Source organism: Colletes gigas, unplaced genomic scaffold (assembly GCF_013123115.1).
Source record: "Colletes gigas isolate AHSC1104 unplaced genomic scaffold, ASM1312311v1 Colletes_gigas_Sc00009, whole genome shotgun sequence".
Lineage (NCBI taxonomy): Eukaryota > Metazoa > Arthropoda > Insecta > Hymenoptera > Colletidae > Colletes > Colletes gigas.
In genome coordinates, this window is record NW_025106638.1 from 5,646,467 (window position 1) to 5,663,556 (window position 17,090).

At 34.9% G+C, this 17,090-nt stretch overlaps 1 non-coding gene across 1 annotated transcript; it reads left to right on the top strand.

Moving 5' to 3' along the window:
• The first annotated feature begins 16,256 nt into the window (after positions 1 to 16,256).
• Positions 16,257 to 16,330, top strand: Trnat-agu. Its single transcript has one exon. It is a non-coding gene; the product is annotated as a tRNA-Thr (tRNA).
• The last annotated feature ends 760 nt before the right edge of the window (positions 16,331 to 17,090 follow it).

Here is a 17,090-nt window from a genome sequence, read left to right on the forward strand (position 1 = left end):
TAAATAGTCCCGACCGCGGTCCCGCGAGAAGAAAAGCCACCGCGATTTACCCGCTCGAAACGAAAGACGCGGCCTCCTGCGCGCGTGGTTCGCGCGTTTACGCGCCGTCCTCGATCATCAGCCAACCCCCAACGTATCACCGAACGCCCCCTTCGATTCATCCACCCTTCCGCGAGGGTGTCTTCGCGATCGTCCACAAATTTCCAAAGACTCGACGACTCTACGATCGGAGATCTCGACGCCTTATCGAGGCCCCCTTGTCTTGGTTATGACCATAACCTTGGTTACGCGACGCTCCGATCGTCGATTTTACCTTATCGCGCTGTACAGTTTCGATCTTCTTCGATGTCCCTCCGTGGTGTGCTCCTTTTTACCCTTCGATCGGATCGAGAAAAATCGGCACACCACGAACGCGAAGCCTTTGTCACAGGCACCTTGGAACCAGAACGAGGAGGACGCGACGGACACATTCGACGAACGAAGATCACCAAGATACGGAGTTTGGTGGCTTTGTTCTATCCTCTAACGTTCCTCTTCCACGTTCGATCGGCAACGGGCGGCCGTGGTGGTGTTTTTGCACGCGCGTCGATGGAAATGCAGCCCCGGGTCCGATGTAAATCCCGAATGCCAATAGAGAGAAAAACTCAATGAATCACGGGAGCAGCGATACTTTCGTACGATCCTCTGACCGTTGCCGGACTTCTTCTCGGCCCGAATGCGCCGGACCGCGCCGACCGGTAAGAAACGCCGAATTCCACGGCCGTCGAATCGCGATTTTCGTCCCGCCACGCTCTCCTTTTGTTTTTTCCCTCGCATCGGGTGGAGCAAACCCGTCCGGATCGGCCCGTCATCGGTGGACGATCGCGCCCATCCAGCGACGATTATCGAGCTTTTCTCGGTAATCTATCAAATTCCCCGCGTACGGTGAATCAATCCTCTTCTTTCGCTCGTGCACAGATTATACATGTATCGTTCCAAGGATCGCACTGTCGACTCAACCGTCCACCGGCACTGTTCGAATCCACGTTTCCCGCTGCGTGTCGCGCGCGAGAGTCACTCGAAACATCTCAAATTCGATCGTCCGGCCGTCGAATCGCGGTGAGTCGTTCCCGACCGAACGAAGGTCGGCGAGTGTCTTTCGAGAGCCGACGATAAGTTTAACCGGTGATCGACGGAGTAGGGGACACTTGTCGCGAGATCTCGGGGAATGTACGATTTGATTAGCGGGTACCGCGGCACTATGGAGCCGGGTTCGCGGGGTTCCCGGCTTCAGCGTTGAGGATCAGAGACCCGGAGGGACCAGGAGGGACGTTGGAGGGACGCATAGAAAGGTGGAGGTGGCTCTGAACGTTCTGTGAAACCGTGTGCATCGCCCTGCCGGAGGAGAGGCTTTCACCCTACCATCGACGGCCACCACCGAGCCGTCTAGCACCAGGCATTCGTAACGGCGCGGGGTGGGGAGGGGGGAATGTTCTGGTGGGGTATCGATGTTGGCACGCTTGCGCCGCAACCTGTCGTCCCTCGTGCGAGAAACAGCGCGGGGGACACCCGGATCGTCGCGTTAGAAGATTTTGGAATGATTTGCGGTACGTGACACCGAATCGAATGGAAACACCAACGTGAAAAAACTCTGTAAAATGTTGCGTCGCCTTCCCGCGCGATCATCCAATATTTAAAGGTTAGATTTCGCGAGCGAAATTGACCCGAACCAGGCGCTGTTGCTTCCCACTGTGTCCTCCATTACGAACCATTTCGATTGTTTTGCGATATTTTAAATGGGGGAAAAATACTAGTATTTTATATTTGCACCATTTTTACTTTGAAATGCATAAATTTAGATATTGTGTGAAATTGCGAAAAATACAACATTTATGAAATGTGATATCCTCCATTATGGCTGTTCGAACCATTTGGGTTGTTTCGGTTTAAATAAACACAATGTTCGACGTTCTTTGAAATTTTTTTGGAAAGACACTAGTACTTTCTACTAGCACCATTTACATTCAAGTATGTAAATTTAGATATAGTGTGAAATTGCGAAAAATACCACATTTATGAAATGTGATATCCTCCATTATGGCTGTTCGAACCGTTTGGGTTGTTTCGGTTTAAATAAGCACAATGTTCGACGTTCTTTGAAATTTTTTTGGAAGGACACTAATACTTTCTACTAGCACCGTTTACATTGAAATATGTAAATTTAGATATAGTTTGAAATACAAAATTTATGAAATATAATATCCCCCATTACGAATTTTCGAACCACTTGTTGTTGAAATAGGCTTATGGTATAAAAAAAAGTTATTTAGTCATCGGAATAGTTCGTTTTTAATTGGATAGTAAAAATTAACTATAGTGATATCTTAAAATGAATCACAATGAAATTCTTATGAAATGGCCTTATGGTATAAAAAAAAGTTATTTTATAATAAGAATAATTAGTTTTTAATTTTCATTTTGTTGTTTCATTTTAATTAGGCACAAAGTTCGAAATTCTTTAGAATTTTTTTAGAAGGACATTAGTACCTTCTACTAGCACCACTTATTACATTCTTATAGTTGAAAATATATAAATTTAGATGTAGTTTGAAATTGTGTGAAATACAAAATTTATGAAATGTAAAATTTATGAAATTTCCAAATGAAGAATATGTTTCTTATCATCTCTGACATTACTACAGTTCGAAATAATATGACTGTGAATATTTATGCATTTATAAGAAATTTAAATTTTCCAAAAAAGTATACAATAGTACTTAATACGCAAAAATATAATTAAAGTAAGATACGAATTATAATATTATATTTAGGGGTTGAAACAGCCCTCTATAAAGCTTCTACATCATTAATTCTATTAATAAAAGTAACAACCTGCACAAAAATTCGCAGTGTAATAATGACTGATAATTTTCGAATAAAATATTCCTGTATTAGAATACAATATAAAAATCTGTGGAGAGACTGTTCAAGCTTTCAAATATACCCTTTCTGTATAAGACTACAAAAATAGATACCACCATTTACATTGAAATATATAAAAGATGTAGTTTGAAATTGTGTAAAATACAAAATTTATGAAATGTAAAATTTATGAAATTTCCAAATGAAGAATATGTTTCGTATCATCTCTGACATTACTACAATTCGAAATAATATGACTGTGAATATTTATGCATTTATAAGAAATTTAAATTTTCCAAAAAAGTATACAATAGTACTTAATACGCAAAAATATAATTAAAGTAAGATACGAATTATAATATTATATTTAGGGGTTGAAACAGCCCTCTATAAAGCTTCTACATCATTAATTCTATTAATAAAAGTAACAACCTGCACAAAAATTCGCAGTGTAATAATGACTGATAATTTTCGAATAAAATATTCCTGTATTAGAATCTATATATATAAAAATAAGTTGTCCTATGTTCGTGATTTTATAACTCGAGAACCACTCAACCGATTTTCAAACGAGTACATGCGTTGGAAAGGTCTACTTTCACTGATGGTTTATAAAAAAAAAACATCCAAAAATTTCTACGAATATGCGTTATACGCGCACTTTTATGATGGTGTGTTTTCCCTATATAAAATGTATTTTTTTTCTTATGCGAATTACATTTTGTCGGTATAAGGCTCTGCTTGCTCGCGTCATTTGACTTATTTAATTTCTGTGGGAAGCCATCGTCTTTATTCATTTTTTGTGAAAATGGCAATACTAAAAATGTCGTTTACCACGAAGCTCTGCAATAAATTTTTTCCTTTTTGATGTTCTCACTTTAAAAAATTTATCTTATTTTGCACTTCTTTTTCAGGAAAATGTTTATTCTTTCTAGAAAATTTAATTTTTAATACAAAGACGTAAACGTATGTTATTGTATTGTCCAGCAACGCGGGCAGGGTTACTCTGGTACAATATAAAATTCTTTGGAGAGATTGTTCAAGCTTTCCAAATATACCTTTCTGTATAAAACTACAAAAATAGATAATTTTTTAAAAACTCTAAATTATAGCACTCTAAGTAAATTGAACATTATTTCGAGATATAGACCAAAGAATATTTTGCCCTGCCAGGAAACTGAGCCCAATGGAAACCCGTTTGATATCACGAGAATTCAAAAATAAATTATTAATTTCGTTTCACTTTGATACACGCCGTTTGAATCCACCGCGGGAAATATTTAATTCCTCGAAATATTAACGAGCACTATTTCTAAATTGAATGTCAACCACATATATTTTTGTAAAAAATTCAAGTACGATTATCAAAATCACCGTCTAAAAAGCGTACATTTATATTTGATGGATAAAACAAAACAAAAAAATAATTCGATTCACTTAATCACTGTTTACCGCTAAAATTTATTCGACTTCCCCGTCCATATTGAAGTTCCCTTGCCATTCGTAAAATCAAACGGTAAAATATTTCGATCTCGTCGACGTTCGATTGAAATAAATTTTCATTTTTTACTCGAAATTATTCATCGATCGAACATCGACGGAAAATCAACAGTCAAGTTAACGTGTTTTAAGGCCCTCCGCTGTGTAATGGCGATCTAAAAATTGTACAAAAGCATCCCTTGGACTTGTCTCGTCGGTCGTTCCGAGGGGAGAAATCCCCATCGATGAAGTAAGCCTCGAAAAGAGTCTCGAATAAGTATCTAGAATCCCGTTTCGGTTCTTTCGGGGATGCTCTGTCGTATCGCGTAAAGTCTCCAAACATCTTCCCGTGGAAAGTGAAAGAAACAAATGGCCGTGGGTGAGAGGCAACGAGAAAGGCGAGCTCGGCGACATTCAGAGGATGCCGATGGTTACGAAAGGAGGGAGCTGGAATAGTATCGTGCTAATCAAAACCGATGGTCAATAATGGCGGCCACGGGTTGGTCGGACCCAAGTCCAACCTACCCTTTGGGCGTCGGGCGTGTACGGGGGTGGTTTAAGCCGCCACTTCGACCCTCTCGAGTCGACAGGGGTTGATTCTGGCCGGAGCTAGAGAGCGAGACATATTTTTATTGTACCTAGGTGAATCACTGCTACGTGGCCTCTCTACGTGTGTTGCACACCCACGTACGTGGACCAAACGTACTACCATAGCGACTAGCGATGGGAACAAGGTGATTTGGATCATTCAAATGCTACACGAAACGAATTCAGCGCTAACACAAAAAACTACAGCTAAATCTTTGTGTTACAAGGTATCTACGTAGACGCTGACAACAATTTTAAGTCAAAAATACAGAAAACCAACGTGCATCTATGAATTATTTTATCCAATTTACTAATTTTATTTTTAAGAATGTCAATCCTTGATTTTTTATGAGGTTTAAGTTTATAAAAACCTTTGTTGTGTGTCTCTTAAAATTAGTGAATTTTATTTTAAAGAAAATCAATTTTTGTTTATTAATGAGGTTAAGTTTCTAAACATCTTTGTTGTGTGTCTCCAAAAATTACTTTATCCAATTCACATATTTTATTTTAAGGAAAATCAATTTTTATTTATTTATGGCGTGAAGTTTCTAAAAATCTTTGTTGTGTGTCTCTAAGAATTACTTTATCCAATTCACATATTTTATTTTAATGAATTTTATTTTAAAGAAAATCAATTTTTGCTTATTTATGACGTCAAGTTTATAAAAATCTTTGTGATGTATCTCTAAAAACTACTTTATCGAATTTATGAATTTTACTTCAAAGATAGTGAGTTTTTGTTTATTTATGGCGTCAAGTTTATAAAAATCTTTGTTGTATGTCTCTTAAAATTAGTGAATTTTATTTTAAGGAAAATCAATTTTTGTTTATTTATGGCGTTAAGTGTCTAAAAATGTTTGTGATGTATCTCTAAATATTACTTTATCGAATTTATGAATTTTATTTAAAAAATAGTGAATTTTTGTTTATTTATGGCGTCAAGTTTATAAAAATCTTTGTTGTGTGTCTCTTAAAATTAGTGAATTTTATTTTAAAGAAAATCAATTTTTGTTTATTAATGAGGTTAAGTTTCTAAACATCTTTGTTGTGTGTCTCCAAAAATTACTTTATCCAATTCACATATTTTATTTTAAGGAAAATCAATTTTTATTTATTTATGGCGTGAAGTTTCTAAAAATCTTTGTTGTGTGTCTCTAAGAATTACTTTATCCAATTCACATATTTTATTTTAATGAATTTTATTTTAAAGAAAATCAATTTTTGCTTATTTATGACGTCAAGTTTATAAAAATCTTTGTGATGTATCTCTAAAAACTACTTTATCGAATTTATGAATTTTATTTCAAAGATAGTGAGTTTTTGTTTATTTATGGCGTCAAGTTTATAAAAATCTTTGTTGTATGTCTCTTAAAATTAGTGAATTTTATTTTAAGGAAAATCAATTTTTGTTTATTTATGGCGTTAAGTGTCTAAAAATGTTTGTGATGTATCTCTAAATATTACTTTATCGAATTTATGAATTTTATTTAAAAAATAGTGAATTTTTGTTTATTTATGGCGTCAAGTTTATAAAAATCTTTGTTGTGTGTCTCTTAAAATTAGTGAATTTTATTTTAAAGAAAATCAATTTTTGTTTATTAATGACGTCAAGTTTCTAAAAATCTTCGTTGTGTGTCTAAGAATTACTTTATTCAATTTACATATTTTATTTTAAGGAAAATCAATTTTTATTTATTTATGGCGTGAAGTTTCTAAAAATCTTTGTTGTGTGTCTCTAAGAATTACTTTATCCAATTCACATATTTTATTTTAATGAATTTTATTTTAAAGAAAATCAATTTTTGCTTATTTATGACGTCAAGTTTATAAAAATCTTTGTGATGTATCTCTAAAAACTACTTTATCGAATTTATGAATTTTACTTCAAAGATAGTGAGTTTTTGTTTATTTATGGCGTCAGGTTTATAAAAATCTTTGTTGTATGTCTCTTAAAATTAGTGAATTTTATTTTAAGGAAAATCAATTTTTGTTTATTTATGGCGTTAAGTGTCTAAAAATGTTTGTGATGTATCTCTAAATATTACTTTATCGAATTTATGAATTTTATTTAAAAAATAGTGAATTTCTATTTATTTATGGTGTCAAGTTTCTAAATAAACTTTGCAATGCACATACAAAATCTTAAAGTATGTGAAAATTACTGAATTATGTTTTTTGGAAATAATTATGTTACAAAAAAATTGAATTCCACCTTGGTAATAGTCTCTGCAAGCTTCATTTGTTAAATATTTTATAAAATAAAATTTGAAAAATTCACTTTATTTATTATATTCAGTAATTGTTTCAATAAAGGTTGCAGTACTACTAGAATTAAATTTATTTTTTTCTCGAATAAACAGTTTTTTTAATTATTATTTCCATCGAATTTAACTTGTTCATGCGCGTACCTTGAACGAAGAATTTTGAAAATTATAAGTCTGATTTCAGTTTTCTCGTACCGAGAATAAAACACGAACACGAAATTGATCGTGAAGTTTTCGAACTTTTAACAATTTCGAAGCAATTTTTCAAGACTACGCTTTTTAAAACGTTTTACTGAACTAAAGTTCTGCAGTTTTAAATACCTGGAATCGTAACTCTGTACGGAATTACTATCGAAGAAACTTTATATTTCTTCTTTCTTTTAACGTACTCAAAAGAAAATACTCGATCCACTCGCAGATTACAGGACAAGAAGAAATACATTTGGTGATTACAATGCTGCAGCAACTTCCATAAAGTTGCATAGAAAGTCTCTATAGAAATTCAAGTCTAATTCGTTGAACTGAGATTAGAATTTGTTTAACAAAGATGTGAAGATTTTCAATGAATCTAAACAAGTAGTATGCTAGAAACGATGTTAAATAAAATGAATTAATTTTAATAAAAAAACTCTAATTTCTAAAACTTTCTAAAAATCTGTAAATGTTTTTTACTTTGAAATTACCATTAGAAGATATTAGCTTACAAAGCCTTCTACTTTACAATTTTGGTCTTCCTTGATGATTATCAATAATAATTTAATACAAAATTCTTAGATGCTATCAAAGTATGATTAAAAATTTATTTCAAATTAGAAATGCAATAGCAGTATATTTCATACCTATAACTGTTTTTTACACAGACTAAATAAAAAACAGTAAATAGAATTATACATATACATAAAAAAACTTAAATTGCATTTATATCTTTGGTATCTTCAACACCATATTTGTCTTAACCTCTAAAGTCATGTTTTCTTAATTGTTCTCTATTTTTTTGGTTAATACACATAAATGGTTATTGATTTTTATTTGTAATAGGAAAGAGGCAAAAGCATTTGAAAGGAAATCTCTTAATGAATTATGGATGAAAATTAATTAATGAAAATGGAATTAAACATTCATTTTGTTCCCAATACACCTTCACTCGATCAAACAATTACATAATTAAACTTAAATATTCCAATATTACATTATCAAAAAGTTTATCAGAATTTTATTACACGATTTACGAACACCAATCGATCCTTTTGTATTGTACGAGTTAGTCTCGATTCATATTACCTCGGATAATCGGGGCCCTACTGTTATGTTTTTTTGACTCGAACGTAACCTCGTTGTTTAAATAATAACATAGTACCTGTCTCAAAGTCACGCTGCCGGTCCCTCGAACCTTTTTATCTGGTATTTTGCCAACCATTGTCTTGGACAATGAACACCGAACAGCATTCAAAACGTTAAGACGACGGATTTACTTGAAAACGAACTCGAGGATGCATTGAATGCCCATCGCTACTGCGCCCGCGCATAACGACTTACATGCACATGTTCCTGAATAGACTAATATTCAGAGGGTATCGTCGACCCGTCGGATCATCCGTTGGATGCACTCAACGAAATTAAACCTACGTTCCTCGACCTCGGACCGCCGTCGCAGTCACGTCCAGCCGTGATATCGGTAAGGTTAGCTTTTACCACGTTTTGCGCGCGCCGCTTGAAAGTTATTCGCGCGAAATTCGGTGACTGAGAATCTTAGAAGGGAGCTCACCTGCCCCAGAGCTACTGCAGAATTAACCTAAATTCTATCCGACCCCGTCGAGAGCCGAGATGACTTTCTGTCTTCTCTTAAAAGAAAAAGAAAACCACTGCTACTGGGCTCCTCCTTTTTGCCTGAACCACCAAAACGATATTCTCGCGTGCAGTTTGTTAGTAGGTTTCTTTTTCAATCAGAACGATATCGAACTGAAACAAAATGGACACTTTGAAAGATAATTGTTTTAGTTTTATATACGTTCGATGACGTTATATGTGAGATATTATTTAAGTGAATATTAGTGATACTTGTTTTGAGAACAGTTTTTTTTAATGAGAACGATATCGAACTGAAACAAAATGGATACTTTGAAAGATAATTGTTTTAGTTTTATATACGTTAGATGACGTTATATGTGAGATATTATTTAAGTGAATATTAGTGATACTTGTTTTGAGAACAGTTTTTTTTAATGAGAACGATATCGAACTGAAACAAAATGGATACTTTGAAAGATAATTGTTTTAGTTTTATGTACGTTCGATGACGTTATATATGAGTTATTATTTAATGAAATGATACTTATTTTGAGAACAGTTTTTTTCAATGAGAACGATATCGAACTGAAACAAAATGGATACTTTGAAAGATAATTGTTTTAGTTTTATCTACGTTCGATGACATTATATGTGAGATATTATTTAAATGAATATTAATGATACTTATTTCGAGAGCAGTTTCTGATTGGTTAGAGACGTTTAATGGCGCCAGTCGGCAGCTGTACTTATCGAAATAAGGTTACCATTGAACTTCGATCTCAAAAATAACAGTCGAATATTTATAATCGATAACAAGTGATTCCTATTTATCGTATATATTATTATTAGTATTGTTCATTTATTAACGAGAATAAACCCTTTAGTACAAAAGATGTAACATGTAAGGAACTACAAATGTGGATTTTGCATAGTCATTATCGCTTATAAATTTTAACAGAATAAATTAATTTACAATACGTTGCAAGGATAATTTTAGGCTTTCTAATGATCGTTCGATTAAATCAGTTTTAGTGTGTACAAAATTTGCATGATTAATCATTGTGATATCTCAAATATCTAGATGGTACACACAAAGGAAATAATTGAGTAATCGTTGAACACGAAACATGACCTTTGATTAGCTCACTTACAAAGATAATATCTGTAATTTTTCTTCTATTGTGCAATGTTTGAAGATCAATGTTAATAAATAAGTCATCATAATTATGTGATTCAAGAGGTATGGGACAAGACGAAGGTGCTGAACTCTCTCAATGTTGTCGATATATGTTTCGTAGTAACGAGACATATTAGATTACATTAAATTTCTCGTTCTCGCGATTTTATCCGAAAATGGCCGCCATTTCGAAAGTAAACGTCCGAATCGTAAGCGTGGAATTTGAAATTGACGAATTCAGCGAAGAGGAGACGTGTGGATATGTCGAGATTAGAATGTTTTACGCTTTCGATGGTCGAACAACTGTCTTCCATTAAACGTACTTGAAAACCGCTCCGTGCTTTTGCTACCTTCGACTAATATAACCGAAAGTAGCAGTGCGCGGAATGGAAATTGGGTTATGAGTACGAAAGTACGATGGGCGAGGGTCCTCGAACGACTCGAAAGTATCGAAGCATCTCGTTGGAAAAAAGAGGTTTTTTCAGATCGCCGCTCTGCCATCGGAAGTTCCTCGTCCCTCCCTCCCTCCCTCCTCCCCTCTCGCTGCTCTTCCCCTCCCTCACTCGTCGGTCTCTCTTCTTCTGCTGAACCAACCGGGCAAAATGCTTGGCGAGTCCAGGCTTGGAAAAATGTAGAGCACGTTGACGTTGGAGCGAGGGAGCCGACGAGAGGATATCGAACCGGCAAGTCCAGAGGCGGAGTTGCCCCACCAGGTTTCCATGGAAACGTGACACTCTCTTTCGGGCTTTTCGAGCTTTTCGAGCTTTTCGAGCTTACCATGGTCGCTCTCTTCCCCCGGTTTTGCCCCTCCATCCCTCGCGACGGCCTTCCCACCAAGAACGATATTTCGCGTTATTTGCCTCGAACCTCGAAGGGAAAAATTATTTCGTTTCCGGGAACTGATAACCGCCGCGCAGCGCGCGGACAAAACGAAGCAAAATGGCATTTTTTCGAAGTAACGAACATCGTTTGCATGAGCTGCTATAGACGGTGTCCTGCATTTTTTCCGTGCATATCTCAGCAGTGTGTTCTACAAGTAAAATCCGTAAATTCTTTGTTAAGAAGTTATGCATAGTGTGGATATAGTTTGTCATATCTTCAGAAGCAATTTCAATTTTTTTAGAAAAACTGTCTTTTGATTTGTTTTTCATTGCTTCCGCCATTCACAATTTAGTACCTTTTTCTATCATCTTATAAAAAAAATTCTAAAGTTCTTTGATATTTAATACTAGATTTATGGAAGTCGTCAATTTGATGGATGTCTGATTCCATATTTAAAATTGCAGAACGTCGTAAATATTATTTTTTAACTTATGTTGAGTTTGATCGATGCAATGGCAAGAATACATATTCTAATTAAAAGAAAAATCGTATTTTAAGGTGATTGTCAACATGAAAGGTATCAATGAATATATGTGTGATCAATACTCGTAAATCTAGTGTTAAACGAATTTATGTTCAATATTTTCGAGACAAAGTTAGATTTCAAAGTACGAACAGCGTTGGGGTAAATTTGTAAACACAAATTGAGTTTCATAAATTGTAATCAATGACCAGTATTTTTTTACGATCGTCTTCCTATTTGTTTCTGTATATGATTCGAATAGTCGAGGGCGACGAGGTAGAAAGGAGCCAGCATCTATAGCAAATCTAGTGTTAATAATCTAACCTGTCATATCAGAGTCGACGGAATTTTTCACGTTTCCGTGCCAAAAACTGACAAATCTTATTTATAGGCTTTCTGACACACGGTTTTTAACAGAGTGAAATGTTCTTTGTGTCTGTTTCATCTTTTGCCCTTCGTACGATTCACATTCGAAAATAATGACTTACGAGACGATTTAACTTCCACCTCAACGTTCCAGCATAATCGTTCCAAGTATAACAAAACTTTACTTTTGCGTATTACGAAAAGAAAATAAAACCAATTGAATAAAAAATAAAACCAATAAAATCATTTGTAGAATTTATAATATGATAATTGTACCAATTAAAAGTCGGTACATTTTTATACATGGAATTGCAATGTTAAAATGTGCAAAATTATTAATTTCAGTAGATTTTCTACTAATTTGTGGAATTTATCATGTGACAATTGTACCAATTAAAAGTCAGTACATTTTTATACATGGAATTGCACTGTTAAAATTTGCAAAATTATTACTGTCAATAGATTTTGTTCTAATTTGTAAAATTTCTTACATGACATCAATTAAAGGTCGAATGTTTTTATACATGGAATTGCAATGATAAAATTTGCAAAATTATTAATGTCAGTCGATTTTCTACTAATTTGTGTAGTTTATCATGTGACAATTGTACCAATTAAAAGTCAGAATTTTTTTATAAATGAAATTGCAATATTATTTTGTACTAATTTTTATACTAATTTGTAGAATTCATTACATGACAATTGTAAAAAAAAAATAAAATATTCGCCATGCTGTAGTGTATCCTTCATTACCACTTCAACGCCATCTTTAATTTTACTGTTCAGATCGCAATTAGTAAAATTTCGATCAACAAAATTTACTAAAGTTTTTCTATGAATACAGTGATCGATTGAATAAGTTAAATTAAGGCAATCTAACCTTAACTTTGAGACACAAATAAATGCCTGTCTGTCTATCGCTCAGGCAGTTGAATGAATAATTGAATAAAATATCTGACAATTGCTGATCTCCATCTTGAAATGGCGGAAGAATAACGCGGGCTAAGTAATAAATTCTCAGCCGACAATTACGCGTGCCGAGGGAAACGAGACGATTGTCGGATGAAAATGTCAAAATCGAAGATGTCAAACATCGCGAATAAAGGAAATGAAGAAAAAAGAATAGTGTAGAGAAACCAGTTCACGCTGGTAGAATCGTAACACCAACACCGGAATACGTACTTTCATCGGGCACGCATCTTGTTCTGTCCTTTCCAATGTACTTTCCTAGTTGCTGGCTCGAGCATGTGCTCTCTCGCGTGTGAAATGTCCCCACGATTTGCTCTCCGCTCTTTCGCCTTTTCTCTTTCTTTCGTTCGCCGCCCACGCGGAGCGGCGCTCCAAACGGCACCGCCGTTTATGCAAGTTAGGCCAGCGTCTCTCAAACTTTCTCGACCTCCGATCGGGGCTCGATTTTCTCGAATCATCGAGTAAAGGACAAATCTACACCCAGGCTCTATTTGATCCCTACAATTTTTATTGTAAAAATTTCATGGCCTACATCCTTTGTATATAGGTGTACGTGTCTCTTATCCGACTGAAGATAAATGGGAATATTACTAGGAAAAATCGTCAAATTCCTGCGACTTCAGTTTTTCGTTGAAGTGCAACGATGCATCTGAAAAGTGCAATTGCGCTTCTTTCTGTGGAATAAATCGCATCCTGCATGCTGCATACGAATGTATTCGGTTGAGAAGATTACAGATTACAGATTTTATTTTTGCTTTCAATGTTAATCCTATATGACATCAATATTAATTGCTTAAACGAAAAACATAAATTTTTAATATAGAAAATAGAAACAGTAATAAAATAGCAGTATGTGTTTATTGTCAGGGTATTGTCAGGTGAATCCTGTATTCATTGTTCATATCGCCACTATGAACACTAATAGTACTTTCCAAACCATTGCAACTGCCACACCATTCGGCTACAGAAACTTATTGTCAATGGGAAATATTGTAAGATTAATTCTTTTTTAAATTCTGTACAATACTTCATATGATATTCACAATAAAAACATAATTTTGAGGAAGCACAGGTTACGTTTTTATAAACATAACCTTTTTACAATGACATACACCTAACAAGAAATTTTATTTATTTTACAATTAATATTGATGTCATATAGAGTTAACATTAAATACATAAATAAATAAAATATTTTTTCATTTCAAAGTTGTATTAAAAAAATAGAAAAAAATAGCAACAACAACAGGGATTCGAACCGTACTACCTTCAAGACTCGTTCTCAATCACTTGGCCAACTTAACCATAACTGGTTTAGCTAATTTGTGTTAAATAATTTTAGAAGTTAAAGAAGGCCCATTTTGAAGAAACCCTTTAGGGTTTTTGATACCAAGTATGTACTATAACTTGTGCCTACTACTGTTTCGAAAGCGATTTCCATTACTGTAAGGTCCCCTTATCAGTTTCTATGATAGAACTCGCTTTACAAACGATCGAAATGTCTCCTCGTCAAAAAGCTAATTTTCGATCGTCACTAATTTCCGATCAAAACTATCGGGCGACTTTAGTTGGCGGAACAGGAATTTGAGAAGCACTGGATTAAAACACATTCGCGCGTCTATCCGTCTCTACGTGACCGTTCGCGAGTGTTCGTAAAGTGAGCGAGAAAGAGCAGGAATGACATATGCGGAACGTAGCCACCTCTATATTTTACTTGAAGCTATTCGCGAGAATTTACGAGGAGCACCCGATACTCTCTTTCTCTCTGTCTTCTCGCCTCCCTCGTCCGCTCTTTATCCATACATCTATCTTCACACTATCTTCCTCGACTCTCTTAGCGTGGCTCTCTTCTTTTCGCGCACATGGGAACAAGACTGTACCTCTGTATTTACCCCCTCCTGGGCCGTGCTCTCCGCCTCCATTTTGGCCATTTTACCACTCGTGGCGATAAGTCGAATATTTCTTGCCTATCTGAGAACATTTTTTAGTTTAGAAACAAAAATGTTTCTGGAGGCCAAAATAAGATGAAAATTAAAAATACCAATTTGTTGATCGAGGCTTCGTTAGAAAGTTATTAACGTTTAAAGTTCGGTCTGTAGAATGGCAGATTGAAAAATTTCAAATCATTCTGAAAAAATTATTTTTAACTGCGGGGGTCAATTACAATCATTTTTGTTGATTAGACATACCCTCGAAATCCTAACCGTTTTCGAAAAAAAAATTCAAGAAGGTGTAGACATTTTTCAGCGAAATTGAAAAATTCCAAATCCTTCCAAAAAAATTATTTTTAGTTGCGGGGATCAATTACGATCATTTTTTATGATTAGACATACCGTCGAAATCCTAACCATTTTCGAGAAAAAAATTCGAGTAGGTGGACAAATTTTTCGACAAAATTAAAAAATTCCAAATCGTTCCAAAAAAAATATTTTTAGCTGCGAGGGTCAATTACGATCATTTTTTGGTGATTAGACATACCCTCAAAATCCTACGTACTTTCGAGAAAAAAATTGTTTATCAAAAATATACCGTGTGACCAGAAAGACGTAAGGTCTATACGTTAATAACTTTCTAAAAAAGCCTCGATCAACAAATTCGTATTCATTATTTTCGTCTTATTTTGGTCTCTAGAATTTCTCATTAAAATTTTTCCCAGAAGTGGTCGAACACCCTGTATATTTTTTTTATGTTAAATCCGCGAAAAGAACGATTTAAAATGCATCGTTCAAGTCAACGGGTCCGATTGGATCAGCTCGTGGTAAAGCTCGCGGCGGATTCCTCGGTAAGATTTTCAATATTAACGACCAAATTAATGAGAAATTATCGAACAACGAGCAATCTAATTTCACGGATTATTAGTGGTTAACGGGACGCGCGAGATAACTCGCCGAAACGGAAATACTTCTTTGCCCCGGGCTACGTCTTTAATCTATTTCCACGGTGAAATTACGGGGAATCTCGCGATAGACGGAATACTGATTACGGCCTCGTTATGCATTCACAAAGAACTAAATCGTATTTCGGAAACACGATGTGCAATCAGGTTATGCATATATACGTTATCTTATTGTGAATTGTAAGCGGTTTGATAATGACGTGGATTTAGATTTAACAATCTAAAATGTTAATTAATCGTTAAACAATATCGTTTAATCTAAATCAGAAATTATAGTAAACGATTTGCAATGTCGACCGACGGGTTTTTATTTCTATTCAAATTATACATATCTCCAACATTACGTTAATAGAATTCAACAGAAATAGTTAACAAATAATATTTATGAATTTTGTATTTGTAAGTATGGAATTTGTAATCCGTTAAATTGACAGGTTCTATGAATCTAATATTATATACAATAATATCGTATTGAATCTCAACGGCGCCGTGGCTTAGTTGGTTAAAGCGCCTGTCTAGTAAACAGGAGATCGAGGGTTCGAATCCCTCCGGGGCCTACTCTTCCTAAAACGAACGTAGGATTTATTTTTTCTATTTTATTTCCTTGTAACAGGATTGTAAAATATATAAACATTACAAAAATCTTCGATAGATTCGCTTTTTAAATAAACTACTTTGTATATAAATATTTCAAAAATATCACAATACTATGAATGTATGCTACATAAGACGTCGACATCCTACATTTAAATCCAAATAACATCATATTATCGAAAAAAATTACATTACTTCGTCCTGTAAATAAAATATATTTTTGCCAAAACATTTTCTCTTCCATCTTCGTGGAAAATTCGCTGATTTTTAATCGAAAGTTTCGAAAGAAGCTCCAAAATATCGTCGAAGATATTTGTAAAGCAAAGTTAAGTCGTCGTAATGTTCGTACTCGCGAGTCGGACAATATTATTTAAGAAAATGATTCTCATAACCTCGATAGAGATGATATAATCGTATCGTTCGGAGAAAAGTTTTCATAAAAAATATATTCACCGGCTGGAAAAGAAAGACTTCGAGCCGACGAAGGAATGGCAGGTTCGTGGGAAAAATTTGATAAGTGCTTATCAAAAAGGAATAGAAACTTTTTTAATTGTTGAAGCGTAGTAATCCCGACGTGCCTAACGCGAGCGCCGCGGTGTCTGGCGCGGAACTTTGAGCAAGTTTTATCAGCCGTTATCTTTTATCTCAGTGCTTCGCCAACTTTTTAAACCTCTGCCGGCGGGTCAGCATTTTTAACCCGCAAGACGTAAAGTTAAATATTCA